We start from the raw sequence: 17,359 nt of genomic DNA, 5'->3' as shown, positions 1-17,359 counted from the left end.
TTTGAAAGAGTTGTAAGCATCGTTCTTGTCCGCGAAGAAGATAGGGTCCAGTGGCCAATCTACTGTGTGAGCATAGCCTTACTTGACACGGAGACACGCTACACCGAGATAGAGAAACTTTCTCTTGCTCTCGTGACGGCACCTAAAAAGTTGCGTCCATATTTCCAAGCTCACCTCATCGTGGTGCGAACTGAGCACCAGATCGGTAAAGCTCTTCAAAAGGGAACATCGACTCCTATGGCGATCTCGTCCCAAGAATTGAGCGAGTATGGGATTGAATTCCACCCAAGAGCGGTTATAAAGGGTCAGGCCTTAGCCGACTTTGTGGTAGAATTCTCCTCCACTCCCGATAATGGAATGTGGAAAAAGACTTAACCAATAACGCGATGATGCAGAAGAGAAAAGTTGACCCAACAGGTCCCATCTGGGAGTTACACGTAGACAGAGCGTCTAATGCTCGAGGGGCTGGCGCCATAATCATTTTGACTAACCCCGACAGGGAAAAGTTACGATACGCCCTCCACTACAGCTTCCAAGCCTCTAATAATGAGGCCGAATATGAAGCCCTCATTGTAGGGATAGAGCTAGCATAGAAGCTCGGCTCAAAGAACTTGCGGATACACTGCGACTCGCAGTTGATCGTGAACCAGGTTAAAGGACATTACACTATCAAGGAGCCTAATATGGTTGCCAACCTGGCAAAGACAAACTCCAAACTCGATGCCTTCTCTTGGATCAAGATTCTCCAAATCCCGAGAGAACAAAATTCAGCGGCTGACGCACTTGCTCGCCTCGGATCTGGCATCGACAAAGACGGATTGGGAACCGTACCCATCGAATTTCTTCCACGGCCATCCGTCTCCCGAGACGAAGTCGGGACTATAGAGGATGTGTCTCAGCCAATTTGGATGGACCCAATTATCGAGTTTCTGCGAAGAGGGGAACTTCCCAAAGACCGCAAAGAAGCAGATAAGTTGAGAGTCTTAGAAACCAAGTACACGCTTCGAGATGACATACTCTATAAACGCGGTTACTCAACACCGCTGCTCTGATGCCTCAATAGCGTCGAGTTGACTAAGATCCTCCCCGAAATACACGAGGGCATCTGCGAGAACCACGCCGCTGGAATCTCCCTCGCGCTCAAAGCACTTAAACAAGGCTATTTTTGGCCTACCATGAAAAAATATGCCTTTGAATGGGCGAGGCGCTGCGACAAGTGCCAATGCCTTTCCGAAACCTAAGAAATCTGCCGATCCCACTGAGCAGCATCATTGTCTCGTGACCCTTTTCTAAATGGGGTGTGGACATCATTGGCAAACTCCCTAGAGCGCTAAGACAATACAAGTATGCCATAATCACCATAGACAACTTCACCAAGTGGGTAGAAGTCTAGCCGCTTGTTGTCGCACGAACATGAACAACGATTAAATACCTCGGGTGGTTCAATCCAAGGCCGGACCAAGTGATCGCGCCCGGGCCAAAAATGGGAACTCGTAGACCGAGTTGCACCCTCCAGACCCTGAGGTGTGTTTTGGAGGGTGTGACCGTGCCAAAGGTTGGCTGCCTACGTACCCTTTAGTCGGGATCAGGTCAGAACGTAGTTCAGTTTGAATGTTGGGGGCTATCTTGGGCTCGGAAGCTTGAGAATCCAAGGCTTTAGAGTAGAACCCGGCTCGTAGCTTCTAGTGAAGACTTTAGAGGGGTCGCTTGCCTTGTAGCTCGGAGTTCTAGCTCAAGAGCCAAGAAGCGGGAGAGCAGTGTATGCACTGCGGAGGCTCGAGTCGCAGAAGAGGAGCGCGATCCCTCTCATTGAGGCGGGTCCTTGAATTTCTGAGTCCAGGGAGGAGCGCACACTCTTGGAATGTCACAAGAGCGCGAGAGAGGAGACAGTTCAAGAGAGAGAGTTGTGTGGAGAAGAGAAGTGTGAGGATGTGTTGGTATGAATGAGGATGCTTTTCCCTCCCCCTAAGGGGACGTATTTATAGCGTTGGAGGAGGCCTTCGGCCGGCCCCCTCAAGGCCCACCGGGTGGCCGGGAGCGGGGCGCGAGAGACTCAACGCCCAGACGGGCGCGGGGCGCGCAAGGCGTGCCGTCTGGACGGGCGCGGGGTGTACAGGGCGAAGCGTTTGGATGGGCGCGGGGTGCCCAGCTAAGGCAACACGTGTGCCTGGCCGAGGCAGCAGGAGCTCTCGGCCCGAGCAGCAGGGACACCCGGCAGAGGCTGTAGGAGCGCTCGGCCGGGGCAGCAGGGACGCCCGGCCGAGGCAGCAGGAGCGCTCGGCCGGGGCAGCAGAGGCGCCCGGCCGAGGCAGCAGGTGCGCTCGGCCAGGGAAGCAGAGGCGCCCGGCCGAGGTAGCAGGTGCGCTCGGCCGGGCAACATGGTGCGCGCAGGCCGAGACGGCGCGGAGCGCCAGGGCGCGCGTGGACCGGGATGGCCGGGAGCGCTAGGGCACGCGCACAGGCCCACTGGGCCAGGGGCACAGGTGCACGCGCGGGTCGGGGGCGAAGGCAAACTGGCGCACGCGCGGGCCGGGGCGCGGACGTGCTGGTGCGCGCGTGGGCTCGTCAGGCCGTGGGTGTGCTAGGGCGCTCGGGCCGAGCGGGCCGGGACCCATTTGGGCTTTCTGGCAGGCAAAGCCCGGCCGGCCTCAAATTGTTTTCGAATTTTTGGTTTCCCGATAACGACCAGTAACATTAGCCCCCCAAGTTTATGGCTTGTGGAACGCAAGTCGTGAAATTTAGAAAAAGAAAGGGCGTTGAGGTCATTTTACCTTCTTGGTCATGTGTGGTCATATTTTTTTTTTGGCCGGACCCTGAGGGGTCGGACTGGGCCGGCTGGGCAGAAAGGCCCGCGCTCGGCCTGATGCTAGCGGGCTTGCGTGCGTGCGAGGCCGGCACACGAGCCGGGCCTTTGAGTTTGAAATTTCCCTTGGGCAACTGACTTTTTTACCCTTTTAATGGGGAGTGAGTTTTTTTCCCATGTCGATCATCCTAAGGTTGACTCTTCCTGCCCTCTCAAAAATCTTAGGGGGTCGACCAAGGGTCCCTTCGAGGAACTTGACGGGATTCCCATCTTTGTCGAGGAAGACTATCACGCGGCCGATAAATTGCTCGTAGAGTTGGAGACTGACGCCGCAGCGGTTGCCGAGCTGGCGGGGCCCGAGAGCGGCCTACCTACCAGGTGCGGCCCCAAAGGGGAGGACGAAGGGTCCAAAGACTCGCGTTCGTCACGACTGGTGGTCAACTTGGTTTCCCGCGAGGTATCCTTTGACGCCCCCTTGCTTTAGCAGCGAGGTGAAGCGATGGTGAGCGCAGGGCTTCCCCGGGTGTCTAACTTAGATGCCTCGGGCGCCGAACTTACGATAATTTCGTCCGAATCTTTCTTGGACGAGATATACTCCGACGACCCCCTAGGGTCGGGCTCAAAAGGCCTTGGAGAGGACTTGGAGGCTCCTCCCGCGAGGGGAAAGGAGAAGCGTAGCGGAAAGGAGTTGGAGACGGCTTGGACGGCCTTTGAATCCGCGGAGTCTTCGGGCTACACATATGCCAAGTCTCTGGAAAGGACTCGCTTGTACGGAGTGGGCGACTCTGTTGCCCTCGTTGGCTTAGACTGCAAGGGGGTCGATGTTGCAAGCACGATCACTACCCGAGTCTTTAGCGCGCTTCGGGAGACATATGACATTCCTCCCTCGGTGGGGCTGCTCAGGCCTGCCCCCGAGGACAGGCCCTCTCGCCCGAGGGACGGGTTTGCAGCCGTGACGATCGGAAGCCTTATCTGTGGGCTGCGTCTCCCGTTCTCGATGATCGCCCAGCAGATTCTGACCCGACTAACCTTTTTACTAACCTAGAGCAAGCACATGTAAATATAAACTATTATGAGCATAAATAATCTACTAACCTTTTTAGAAGCTTGAACGTTGATGAGCTTTTGGAAAGTTGAAACGTTCGTCTCCCCTCGCAGCATGTCTCTCTTCTTTCCTCGACAACACGAGCAACCATGATAATTTCTATCACAAGAATCACTCGAGAGAAAAGGAATTAGTGAGTGGGCACTTTTAAACACGTCGGCTTGAGTACAAGTCTCAAAGTCGAAGAGCTAACAACACTAGGTCAAATGAGGACCTAGGTGCCAAAACAAAAATGAAAGGAACGTAGAGAGAGAGAGAGAGGATGGGCGGCCGAGCTAGAGAGAGAAGCTCTCAATTTCTAAAACTTGGGCTTTACCTTCAATAAGGTAGTTTCCTTCTATAGAATATCTCATTTTCATGAGCAAATATTCCCTCCTTCTCCTTAGAGTCACATGGCCAAATAGGGCTTCTAGAAGCCTTTGATTTGTTTCCTATTTTGTTTTTGCTTCTCCCTTGACTCTACTTGGCCGAATTCCCTTATTCCCCTTAGATGAGATTTGTTTCCTCTTTTTCATTTGGCAAGTATCTTCATACATTTATGCACAAAATATTCTCTCCTTCTTTGGGTGATGGGCGCCCAAGAGGCTCTCTAGAAGGGGCTTCTAGAAGCTTCTTCATTTGTTCATGACAACATGAAAAAGGCCCATTAAGAATTTTCAATAAAATTCTTATGAAATGAAATTAATCCACAAGGCCCAATGAACTCATCATGGCCGAGTGATATAGGTCATCATATGACCATGTCAAAAAATTTATTGACATTCATTTCATCCTATGTCCAAAAAGACAAAAATACCCTTTTGACAATTTTCGTAAAACTTGTCTCGTTCTTGTTTTGACTTAGCTTCTAGTTTAACTATTCCAAATCGATGTGATTTGTGACAGTGACCTCATGGATCCAAATGAAAAAGCTTGAGCTAAATACTTGGACTCAAAAGTTCACAAACCTTTTTCAAGTTTAGATAAATGTCAACTGACTCCACTAAAAAGTTGACACTGAAAATCTCTCGGTTCAAATGAATTTATTTTCTACTCAAGAATTCAACCTAATTGTAATGAGTGGATCCACTGAATATTATCTATGTTTACCCTTCATAAATATCACCAGCTAGTCGGGATTTACAAAATTACCATTTTACCCTTCTAGCTGTTATTTCCTCAACTCCTTTGTCGCTTGTGAATAAGTTAGAAACAATGTATTGACGAGGAGCTAACAAGTCATATTGTTTCATCCAAAAGAGTCAAGACTCAAGTTGGACGCTGGCCAGTTCATATATTCACATTCCAAGGAACAAAGCATGAGGTGATATACATTGCATTTCAGCAATCTTGTACATGAATTTCATATCTATGAGAACTTCACAAAGTTACTCACGACATCTTCACAACTTAGTACTTCACCTACATGGCGCACATAAGATGCCTACATGGTGCAACTAAGTCATCCCTCGCGATGCATCTAAGACGCCTACATGGCGCACGTAAGACGCTTACATGGCGCAACCAAGTCGTCCCTCGCGACGCACCTAAGAAGCCTACATGGCGTACCTAAGACGCCTACATGGCGCATGTAAGACGCCTACATGGCGTACCTAAGACGCCTTTGTCCCTCGCGACGCATCTAAGACGCCTACATGGTGCACTTAAGACGCCTACATGGTGCACGTAAGATGCCTACGCCCAACCAAGTCATCCCTCGCGACGCACCGAAGATGCCTACATGGCGCACCTGAGATGCCTACATGGCGCAAATAAGATGCCTACATGGTGCATCCAACTCGTCCCTTGGGACGCACCTAATATGCCTACATGGTGCACGTAAGACGCCTACATGGTGCAACCAAGTCACAGTTGAAACGCCTACAGGGACGCGAACCATACAAACGGTTGGCGTATCTAAGGACAAATCTTGCTAAGGCAGAAGACCTGCCAAAACCATTGGCGAAAGATGTGTGTCTATTGAAATACACCATAACCATTCAAACGCAAGATTAAAATGAACAAATGTGTTCATAAAAGAAAATCAAGTTCCATAAAAAGGGGGCAACAGCCACAAAAATCCAAGAAAGCAGGCGCTAAAACAGTTGCGCTGAAAGGAAACTCCTAAAAAAAAGCAATAAGCTATACACTTGCGGGAAAAAGAAAGAAAAATAAAAAAATTTCACTCAGCAAGTTCATCACCAACAGGCTCAACCCCGTCGAGCGGTGGGAACAAAGAGTCGAAGAAGTGGAAGGTGATCCCTCGAGAAACATTCTCGATAGCGGTAGCTTCCTGACACTCCACCGCCGCTGCATGCCTCGCCTCCTCGATCCCGACATCGAAGTCATCTTGTAGGTCAGACGCAAGCCGTTCCGCCGCTTCCTTTTCTGTGGTGAGCCGAGCCACCTCCTCCGCCAAAGTGTCATGCTCGCGCTCCGCCCGGACACGGGCGGCCTCGTTCGACGAGAGCTAACTCTGAAGAATGCCTGCTTCTTCTGTACGCGTCTCCAACTGCCATCGAAGGTCCCGCACCTTGCTTTGGAAAACTTCCGTCGATCGAGTTGCCACTTTAAGAGCTTGACGTTCCATCGTTAACTCTCCAGCCATCTTCGCCACTGCTGACTGGGCACGATCACATTTTCGCAGTTCCATGCGAGCCTTTTGAAGCTTCTCGCGGAGACTCGCAAACTCTGCCTTTGAGTGAGAACCTCTCTCGGCACGGGCTAGCTGAGACTTCGCTTGAGCAAGCTCCTCTTGGGCGAGTCCCATATGTAGGATAAGGTCATGAATGATCTTCTCATCTCAGGTCGCACGCGCAAGCACCTGGGGAAAAGAACAAGTCATCAAAAGCAAGATTCTAGCAAAACGAAGTGAAAGGATAAGCAGAGGTAAAACTTACTCTCTGTGCGTCAGACATGCCACTGCGAAAATACTCTACATCGCTGCTCGCCAATATGCCCTTCCACATCTTCAGCGGGGACTGCGCGAGCCCTTGGGGACATTCCCTGCTGATTTCCACAGCCTCTGCCTCAATCATCGAGTTCGCGCGCTTCGAATCGGAAGACGTGTCCGGAAGAGCTAAGGAAGAGGATCGCTTGAAGGAAGGGCGGGGACTGCTCTCTGCCAAATGACCGGCGTCAGACTTCTCCCTGCCATTCGCGCCGCGATCCTAGAACGGATTACGCCAATGACTTCGAGTCCCGAAAAGATCTCGCCAAGCGCGCGCGAGCCCTCGCCGTAGCTGAGGAAGCTATAAAAACAACAAAGATCAGAAATCTGACCGAAAAGACACTGAAACTGAAAAAGAGCAAACGCCAAAGTACCTGGAAGGCCATTGCTCGAGGGAGACGACACAACACTAGGTGCACTCTCCGCCCGCTGACTATCTCCACGGCCAAGAGGGAAAGGCGAGAACCACCCAGTGGACGCCATCAGCTTTAGAGAGCGAAATCGCTCCCCGGCTTTCCGAGCCTCCGACATCCCGCGGATCTCCTTCATGAATTCGAGGTCATCGGCCCCCCATCAGCAAAGAAGTCGGTCAGAGGACCGAACTAGAGTGGCACATCCCTAAAGGCCTCGACTGAGACCCACACCCACGCTCTCCTGTTATGCTTCTCCGAATCCGTGATCAGCTTGGTGTTCCGGTGATCACGGATCATGAAGAAGCTGGGTTGCCCGGGCGCGGGGAAGACCGCGACAAGGTTACGAAAGTGACCCATCGTCTCCCGCTCAGTTTGGCAATGTCACTCCATGTGACACATCGCCACCATGCAATAAAATGTCGGGCTCATCTGGCAGGCATGCACCCCCAATCGCGCAAGGAGCTGCTGGACGATGGGCTAAAACGGTAATCGTAACCCGCAATGAAGACTTGCTACTGAAATAGCGGCAAACCCATGATGCGAATAGAAAGGGCGATCATCCGACAAGGGACGGAGAAGCGCCACGAACGTCAGAATGGCATATGCCTCCATGAGACCAAACGAACGTTCGGTAGATGAGCGAGCTCAAAGCACCGATCCCCAAACATTCATAGCCCTCGGAAGCACCAAATCCTTCCATGGGATACCACTCCATCCTAGCGAGAGGCCTCATCGATACTATCGATTCCGCGTCTGCGACCTCGGATCTGGCATTTCTCGGCCCCGAGAGAGAGCCACCATCCCCCTAAACGGCTGTGGCGGTCGCCATCGGCCCCCGGGACGCTCCACTGTAAGGCCCTCAGCTCCCGACACGTTTCCAAATCGCCTTCGGGATCTTCTGACTCTGGCCCAAAGTCGTCCACGCAGTCAATCTCGTCGAGAACCGACTCTAACAGGGTTGGCACAGCCACGCTAGCAACTTTTCCCGACGTGCCATGAAAGTCAAAGTCGGACATTGGCATATCAGACAGGGGCACGTCGCGCGCCCCCTCGCCAACTAAGTTGATTACGAGGCGAGGCGCAGCGCCCCCAGATGCAGGCCGACCGGCACCCTCGCCCGCGCCACGCCCAGTCGGCGCGCACTCTTCCCGAGGCTGAGGTGCGGGCGCGGTCACGCCCAACTCGCCCTCTTCAAACTACTACTCCGTTACACTTGGATCCTCCTCCACGTGCAAGGGAATCTCCCCTAATCTCGAGAAGAGGTCGTCGTCTATATGCTCAGAGTCCTGAAGCAAGAGAGAGAAATCTATCTCAGGATCCTCAGTTGAGAAGGGGAAGGGAATATCCATCGTGCAAAAGCGTAGATAGAGAGAAAAAGTGTAGAGAAAGAGAAAAAATAAAGTGGAGAAAATAAGAGGGGGGTGCCACTATTTATAGAGCCCTAGGAGGGTAGGAGTCCAAATCCTACTCCCACAAGATGGAAAAAGGAGGAAAAGACCTCCAAAATTCGATTTTCCCGGTGAAAATGCGTCACCCTCGCGCGCGGGGCGTGCACTGCGCGGAAATTTTATGCGTCGCGCAGTTTGCATCGCACGACCCGCGCACCGCGCCGCACGACAAAAAAAAGGAAAAAAATGTGCGTATCCTCACAACAATGAAGACTTTGGAAATAATATTTCCTCAAACACCCGCCTGTAATGACTAAAAGTTCAACGCCTAGAGCCTCCCGAGCAACGAACTTGGGGGGCTAATGTTGTCGGTCGTTTTCGGAAAACCCGGAACGCCGAGAAGACACACCGCTCAAAGGGCCGATGGTCAGGCCGGAGGTCCTAAAGAGCGACAAACCGTCCGTCACGAGTCACTATCCAGTCCTCGTGCCAAAACTATCAGCTGCTCGAGTCCAGTCACTCTCCTCGAGTCGAGCCTTGCTCCTCGAGCCGAGTCACTCTCCTCGAGTCCAGACTTGCTCTTCGAGTCGAACCTCGCTGCTCGAGTCGAGTCATTCTCCTCGAGTAGAGACTTTTATGTTTCACGCGATTTGCACGATATCCAGAGCTCCAAAGTGTTGTCAATGGTGCCCACTGTTATCGGCCCGACCCCAATCGTGGCAAATCAAAGGCAAAACAGCGATCAAACTTGCCCCAGCCATTGAAAAGGCCCATGGGCCGGCTCGGCCAAGGGCCGACCCAATAGCCTCGGCCCAAGACTGAGCTCGACCTCGGCCTCACGACCTCGACCTCGGCCTCACGAGCTCGACCTCGGCGTCACGAGCTCGGCCTCGGCCTCACGAGCTCGACCTCGGCCTCACGAGCTCGACCTCGGCCTCACGAGTTCGACCTCGGCCTCACGAGCTCGACCTCAGCCTCGCGAGCTCATCCTCGGCCGAGCCTATGCTATCCTCGGCCAAGGGCCGAGCCTATGTTATCCTCAGCCAAGGGGCCCACCAATGACGCCATCCTATGTTATCCTCTGTCGAGCCTATGTTATCCTCTGCCAAGGGACATGCCAATGACGCCAACCTATGTTATCCTCGGCCAAGGGACATACCAATGACGCCAGCCTATGTTATCCTCGGCCGAGCCTATGCTATCCTCGGCCAAGGGCCGAGCCCATGTTATCCTCGGCCGAGGGGCCCACCAATGGCCCCTTGGTCGCCTATAAATACAGGCGCCTCTCACCTTCTCCAGGTAATCCATTCTTGAGGACTAAAACGCTGCCGAACTCACCTCTCGCTCGTTTCTCTCAAATCTCGGCCCCTAAACACTTAAACCCTCTATTCTCCACCTCAATCCCACTAATGTTGAGCGTCGAAGAGGTAAACAGAGGCACCCCCTCTGTTTTCCCTTCTTAGCTCACGGTTCTCTCATCCTTTCCAGGTACCCCGGCGAGCTCAGACACCATCGACAGCCAAGGGAAGATCTGGGCAACCAGGTCCGACACGCTCGAGCCCAGGCGAGGCCACTTGGTCCGGCCTTGGGTCTAACCGCATGTGGCTCCTAAATCGTTGTCCGAAAAACGGCGACAACATTTTGGCGCTAGAAGGAGGGGGACCACCGACCTTACCGCTCTCTCCCTTCCATTCCACACTCTCACTACTCTTACGACTCTCGAGAGATGAGTCACATTCCGGCGACCTCCGCCGGCACTCGAGCGACAAGCTCAAGGTACGGTCTTCGGAGCCTCGCTCACCGTCTTGAAGGGCAACCTCGTGATAACGAGAGCCAGCCCCAAGACCCGACGGACGACCCCGAGGCCACGCTCCGAGAGGACACGGCTCGGCGGCTCGCAGAGCTTCTAGATCGACCCGGTGTCGACGGCTCGCTCATTGCCGATCTCCTCGGGTACGATGTCGAGGATCGATCCGCCCGTAACGACTCCGACCCCGACTATGTGGGGGAGTCAAGGACCGACGAGGCGACTCCTAGCCTCGCCCACTCGCGGTCCGAGAGGCCCAGTGGTGCTTTGGCCGGTCCGTCGCGTCTGGCGCGACGACAGGCACGGTCACATTCCCAGGGACTCGCCCCTTCGGTTTCGAGAGGCGGCCGGACACGGCCCCTCACCGAGGAGAGAGCGACTCTGGGCAATGACGGGGCCGATAGCCGAAGTGCTCGCCGCGTGGCCCGACCAAGGGCGAACTCGCCCCACCACGCGCCGAGCGTGGACCTTAGAGAGCGCTTGACGGCGCAGAGAAACTCCCGAGGGGAGGATCTCCGCCAAAGGCTCAACTCTCGGAGGGACGCCCTCCCCGCCGCAACTCTCGGCCAACCTCAGGCCAATATCGTGGACCAAGCGTCCAACGAGCGCCAGCCGGCAACTCCCGTGGCCCCAACGGTCAGCCCCGCTAACGGGCTTGACATGGTCACGATGATTCAGAGCCTCTAAAACCAAATCATCGAGATGAGGGAGTCGGGGAGGCAGAGGCCGTATGGAGGGATCGAGGAATCGTACTCTCCCTTCGTCGCGCAAATCCTCGCGCAACCTTGCGTGGGGAACTTCAAATTGCCGTCCATCCCTCCCTATGATGGGCGGACTGACCCGAACTTCCACATCCAACACTACGAGACGTGGATGACGATGCAAGGGCAGCCGGACGCGACTCTATGCCAAGCCTTCAGCCTAACCCTCACGGGGTCGGGCTTTGAATGGTTCCGGAGTTTGAGACCCGGGAGCATCCCGCTTCGCCACGCTCATGGCACAAAAGAAGTCAAAGACCCACCTCCTCTCCATTCGTCAAGGGAGAGACGAGACATTGAGGTAATACCTCGCTCGCTTCACCGAGGAGTCTCACAAAGTCGAGGGGTTTGACGACAAGGACGCCATCACGGCGATCACCGAGGGAGTTCGCACGAGCGACTTCCTCAAATCCATTATTGGGAAAGTCCCGCGGAGCATGGCGGAGCTGATGACGAGAGCCCGCATGTATATGGGAATCGAGGACTATCTCGATGGCTGAGATGGCCGGAAGTCAGGGGGGCAAGGTAGTCGACGCCGCGACGACCAAGATGGAGATCGTCCCGACCCTCGAAAGAAGAGGAACAAGGGAGGCCAGGCCCCTAACGGCCGCTCCCTCCCCGGGCCGAGACCGTCACACGTCGATAGCTTCCGAAAGTTCTAGACGTTCACCCCCTTGAACACCCCACCGGAGCGGATCCTAGCTCTGCACCGCGACAAGCTAGGGAGCCCTACTCCTCTCACAAAGGATCCCGCAAAGAAGGATCGAAACAAGTTCTGCGAATACCACCAAGATCACGGGCATCTGACGTCCGAATGCTATCAACTCAAGCGTCAGATCGAGGCCTTGATTCAAGACGGGAAACTGAAAGAGTACGTCCTTAGAACGATCGGGACGGCCGCGGCGCACGGTGAGCGTCCGCAGCAGGAAAGGAAGGGTCTGGGGACGGTGACCGTCACGGACCGAGCGGCAATCGAAGAACCGGAGAGCTCACAACTGCATGTCGTGGGCTCAATCATGGGTGGCCCAGAGTTTGAGGACTCGTCCACGCGAAGGAAGAAGTACGCGCGTGAAGTTTCCCAAGGGAAAATAGCGCACTACATCAACCATACGTACGAGGCTCCTCCTCCGGCCCCGTTCGAGTCCATGTTCTTCACTAGCCAAGAGGCGGCGCGAGTCCTCCACCCACACAACGACGCGATAGTAGTCTCGACCCCGGTCGCCAACAACCTCGTCCGGAGAATCGTAATCGACAATGGGAGCTCCGCCGATATAATCTTCAAGGCGGCGCTGGACAGGATGAAGCTATCTGGGATGAGACCGACCCCGATCTCGACTCCGCTCTTCGGCTTCTCCGGGGAGAGGGTCATGACGGAGGGAACCATCGACCTCCCGGTGACCTTCGGGACACCGGGGGGGCTCGAGGTCACCCATATCGTATCGTTCTTGGTCGTGGACCAACCCTCCGCCTACAACGTCATAATCGGCCGCCCGACCCTCAATCGATTGAAGGCCATTACATCCACTTACCACCTGATGATGAAGTTCCCGACTGACAAGGGGATAGCCATGATGTTGGGAGACCAATCGATGGCAAGGATGTGCTACATCCAAGGCGTGGACGGGAAAGAAAAGGGGAAGATGGTGAACACCGTCTTCCAACTCGGGGTCAAGTTCCCGTGCGAAATAGAGGAAGGAGGAATCTTCGGAGAACTAGACCAAAGGGACGATGTCGAGCGTCGAAAGGTGGAGACACCGGACGACCTTTTTCCCGTCGTTTTGGACGACGCCAAACCCGACCAGGTGGTCAGGGTAGGCGCCCGGCTCCCGGCTCCCGTCCGAAGTCCGAAACCAGCTCGCCACTTTCCTCCGCAAGCACAAGGACGTCTTCGCGTGGACACACGCCGACATGCCAGGGATCGACCCGAAGATAATGGTTCACCGTCTCAACGATGACAAGAGAGTAGCCGAACGCGTTCAACCGCGACGGACGTTCAGCGGGGAGAGATACCAAGCCATTGGTGTAGAGATCGACAAACTTCTCGCCGCCGACTTCATCAAGGAGGCGGAACAGCCCAAGTGGGTGTCCAACGTGGTGATGGTCAAGAAGCCAAACGAGAAATGGCGGATCTGTATCGACTATAAAGATCTCAACAAGGCCTGCCCGAAAGATAGCTTCCCCATCCCGAGGATCGAGCAGCTTGTGGACGCTACGGCGGGCCACGAGTTGTTGAGCTTCATGGACGCCTACTCAGGCTACAACCAGATCTGCATGCACGAGCCGGACCAGATCAAGACCACCTTTGTTATGAACCGCAGACTCTACTGTTACAAAGTCATGCCCTTTGGCCTCAAAAACGCGGGAGCGACGTATCAAAGGTTGGTAAACCGAATGTTCGCCAATCAAATTGGCAAAACCATGGAAGTCTACGTGGACGATATGCTCGTCAAAAGCCTCAAGACCCACGACCACGTTCGAGACCTGAGAGAGATGTTTGCGATCCTGCGACGCTACAAGATGAAGCTCAACCCCAACAAGTGCGCTTTTGGGGTCGAGCCCGGAAAATTCTTGGGCTACATGGTTAGCCGCCGCGGGATCGAGGCTAACCCTGAGAAGATTAGGGCGATCTTAGAAATGAGGTCGCTGCAGAAAGTGAAAGAAGTTCAGAGTCTGACAGGAAGGATCGCCGCCCTGACGCGATTCGTGTCCAAAGCCACCGACAAGTGCCAACCATTTTTCAAGGCACTGAAGAAGACCGACGGGTTCGTGTGGACGAAAAAGTGCGAGGAAGCATTCCGCAAAATGAAAGACTACTTCACCCCCCCCCCCCCCCCGTTCCTTGCAAAGCCAAAGAATGGCGAAACCTTGTACATCTACCTCGCGGTTTCCGACAGGGCCGTGAGCGCGGTTCTCATACGCGAAGAAGACAAGGTGCAATGGCCGGTCTACTATGTTAGCAAGGTGCTCCTCGACGCCGAGACCCGATACCCAGAAATCGAGAGATTGTCCCTCGCCCTTGTCATGAGCGCGAGAAAGCTCCGACCCTACTTCCAAGCGCACCCCATTGTGGTCCGCAAGGGACATCCCATCGAGAAGGCCCTTCAAAAAGAGACCTCCTCTCGAATGACGATATGGTCCCAAGAGTTGGGCGAGTACGGGGTCGAGTTCCAACCGAGAACCGCCATCAAGGGCCAGGCCCTCGCCGACTTCATCGCCGAATTCACGAGCGCGCCCCCGCCCGACGAGGGCGACGAGAGTAGTAAGAGCACGAAAGACAAGGAGGACAACCACAACGAGTCGTCAAAGAAGAGGACCAATAGCCCGATAGGGCCGGTCTGGGACTTACACGTAGATGGCGCGTCAAATGCCCGGAGGGCTGGCGCCGGCGTTGTGCTCACAAATCCCGATAGGGAAAAGCTGAGATATGCCCTGCGGTTCGAGTTCAAGGCTTCCAACAATGAGGCGGAGTACGAGGCTCTGATCGTTGGCTTGGAGCTGGCGAACAAGCTAGGCGTCCAAAACCTGCGCATCCACTGCGACTCGCAGTTGATCGTGAACCAGGTTAGGGGCGACTACGCCGCTAAGGAGCCAAACATGATCGCATACTTGTCCAAGACCCGAAAGAACCTAGAGGCCCTGTCATGGTTCGAGATCGTCCAAGTTCCCCGAGAAGCGAACATCGACGCTGACGCCCTAGCTCACCTCGCGTCCGGGATAGACGAGGAGGGCGAAGGCAGCGTCCCGATCGAGGTGTTGACCCGACCCTACGTCTCAAGAGGTGACGTAGGGGTAGTTGACGAGACTCCGCCTCCCTCATGGATGACACCGCTCGTGGAATTCCTTAAGCGAGGAGTCGTCCCCAAAGACAAAGAAAAGGCCAAGAAGCTGAGAAGCTTGGCGCCGAAGTACACGATGAGGGAGGACAACTTGTTCAAGAGAGGCTACTCTATGCCCCTCCTCCGCTGCCTGACCGAGGTCGAGGCGAAGAAAGCGCTCCGCGAGGTGCACGAAGGGGTGTGCGGAAACCACGCCGCCGGGCAATCTTTGGCATTAAAGCTGCTGAGACTCGGATATTTTTGGCCAACCTTGAAAAAGGACTCCCACGAGTGGGCCAAGAAATGCGACAAATGCAAAAGGTTCGCTCACATCTCGCGCCAAGCGCCTGCCCCGCTATGCCCGATCATCATGCCGCGACCATTCGCAAAGTGGGGAATCGATCTCATCGGCGAGCTACCTATGGCTCCGAGGCAATACAAGCACGCGATCGTGGAAATCGACTATTTCACGAAGTGGGTAGAGGCCGAACCGCTGGCAAAGATCACAGAGACAAACACGACGAACTTCATCTGGAAGAACATTGTCTGCCGCTTCGGGATCCTCGCGTCGATTGTGACCGATAACGGAAAGCAATTTGACAACGCGCGCCTCCGAGAAGTATGCGAGCATTTGGGCATTAGCAAGACGTTCTCTTCCCCCCCGCCATCCTCAAGCCAACGGTCAGGTAGAGGCGGTCAACAAAACGATCAAGGAGAATCTGAAGAAGAAGCTGGAGGAGAAAAAAAGGGCTTGGGCCGACGAGCTCCCCATGGTCCTATGGGCGTACCAAACCACCGCATGAAACGCGATCGGCGAAACCCCTTTCGCTCTCGCGTTCGGCGTCGAGGCCGTGGTGCCCGTCGAGACCAAGCTGCCGACCCTGCGCATTGAGGAATACGAAGAAACCGCCAACAACAACGCGATCAGGCTCGAGCTGGACCTCATAGATGAGAGGAGGGCGGACGCGCTCACCCACCTTGCCACACAAAAGAGGAAGGTCGAAAAATACTACAACTCCAAGGTCAAGTTGCGACAGTTCGCCGACGGAAGCCTCGTCCTCAGGAGGGTGTTCCAAAACACCAAAGTGCAAAGGGCGGGAGTCTTGGACCCCGCTTGGGAAGGTCCGTACCGCGTGCGCCGAGCCATCCACAACGGCACGTACGAGCTTGAGAACCTGGAAGGACTCGTATTCACGCACCCTTGGAATGCGGAACACCTTCGGCGGTACTACCAGTAGATGCCCGTTCCCGTTTACTCTATGTTTTGTTATGTCACTTCATTTTCAATTTTTTAAATGACATCTTTAATCTCAAGTATGGCCAAACGGCCTGGGAATGTAATTTTTTAACTGTTTCAACATTGTAATCGAATTACATTTCGCTTCGAAACCTTTACCTTATTTTGTAACAATTTCTCGTCTTCTCTACGAGTACCCGAGAAACTCGGGGGGCTAACGGATTGTTGGGACTTTGACTTCGCCTAGTCGAGCTCGTCACTTCACCTAGTCGAGTTCGTCACTTCGCCTAGTCGAGTTCGTCACTTCGCGTAGTCGAGTTCGTCACCTCGCCTAGTCAGGCTCGTCACTTCGCCTAGTCAAGCTCGTCACTTCGCCTAGTCCAGCTCGTCACTTCGCCTAGTCCAGCTCGTCACTTCGCCTAGTCGAGCTCGTCACTTCGCCTAGTCGAGTTCGTCACTTCGCCTAGTCGAGTTCGTCACCTCGCCTAGTCCGGCTCGTCACTTCACCTAGTCAAGCTCGTCACTTCGCCTAGTCAAGCTCGTCACTTCGCCTAGTCGAGCTCGTCACTTCGCCTAGTCGAGCTCGTCACTTCGCCTAGTCGAGCTCGTCACTTCGCCTAGTCGAGTTCGTCACTTCGCCTAGTCGAGCTCGTCACTTCGAGCTGGTCACTTCGTCTAGTCGAACTCGTCACTTCGCCTAGTCGAACTCGTCACGTCGTCTAGTCGAGCTCGTCACCTCGTCTAGTCGGGCTCGCACAATGACACGTTTTACGCACCGAAAGGTAGCTAAAGATTAACAAGTCGGATCCGCACACCGGACCTCCGACCCCCGCGCGACGCTCTCACACAATTCCACGCCCCGCACACCAATAGGTAACAGGGCGTCGGTAGATCGCGTCCGCGCACCGGACCGTCGATCTCGGCAGTCAAAACCCAAAACGGGACGCGCGTACCGACAAGCACCACGCTCACTGGGAACTGCAAGCTCGTCCCAATACGCACGCCGATAGGTAGCGTACTCGCTGGAAGACGAGCGCGACGGCCACCCAGCTCGCACACGCCGACAGGCGACGAGTCACGAATGGATGGCCGAAGGTCGCACCC

Source organism: Urtica dioica, chromosome 9 (assembly GCF_054948205.1).
Source record: "Urtica dioica subsp. dioica isolate 48M chromosome 9, U.dioica_male_clone48M_v1_H2, whole genome shotgun sequence".
Taxonomy (NCBI): Eukaryota; Viridiplantae; Streptophyta; class Magnoliopsida; order Rosales; family Urticaceae; genus Urtica; species Urtica dioica.
This window is presented reverse-complemented; position numbering follows the sequence as displayed.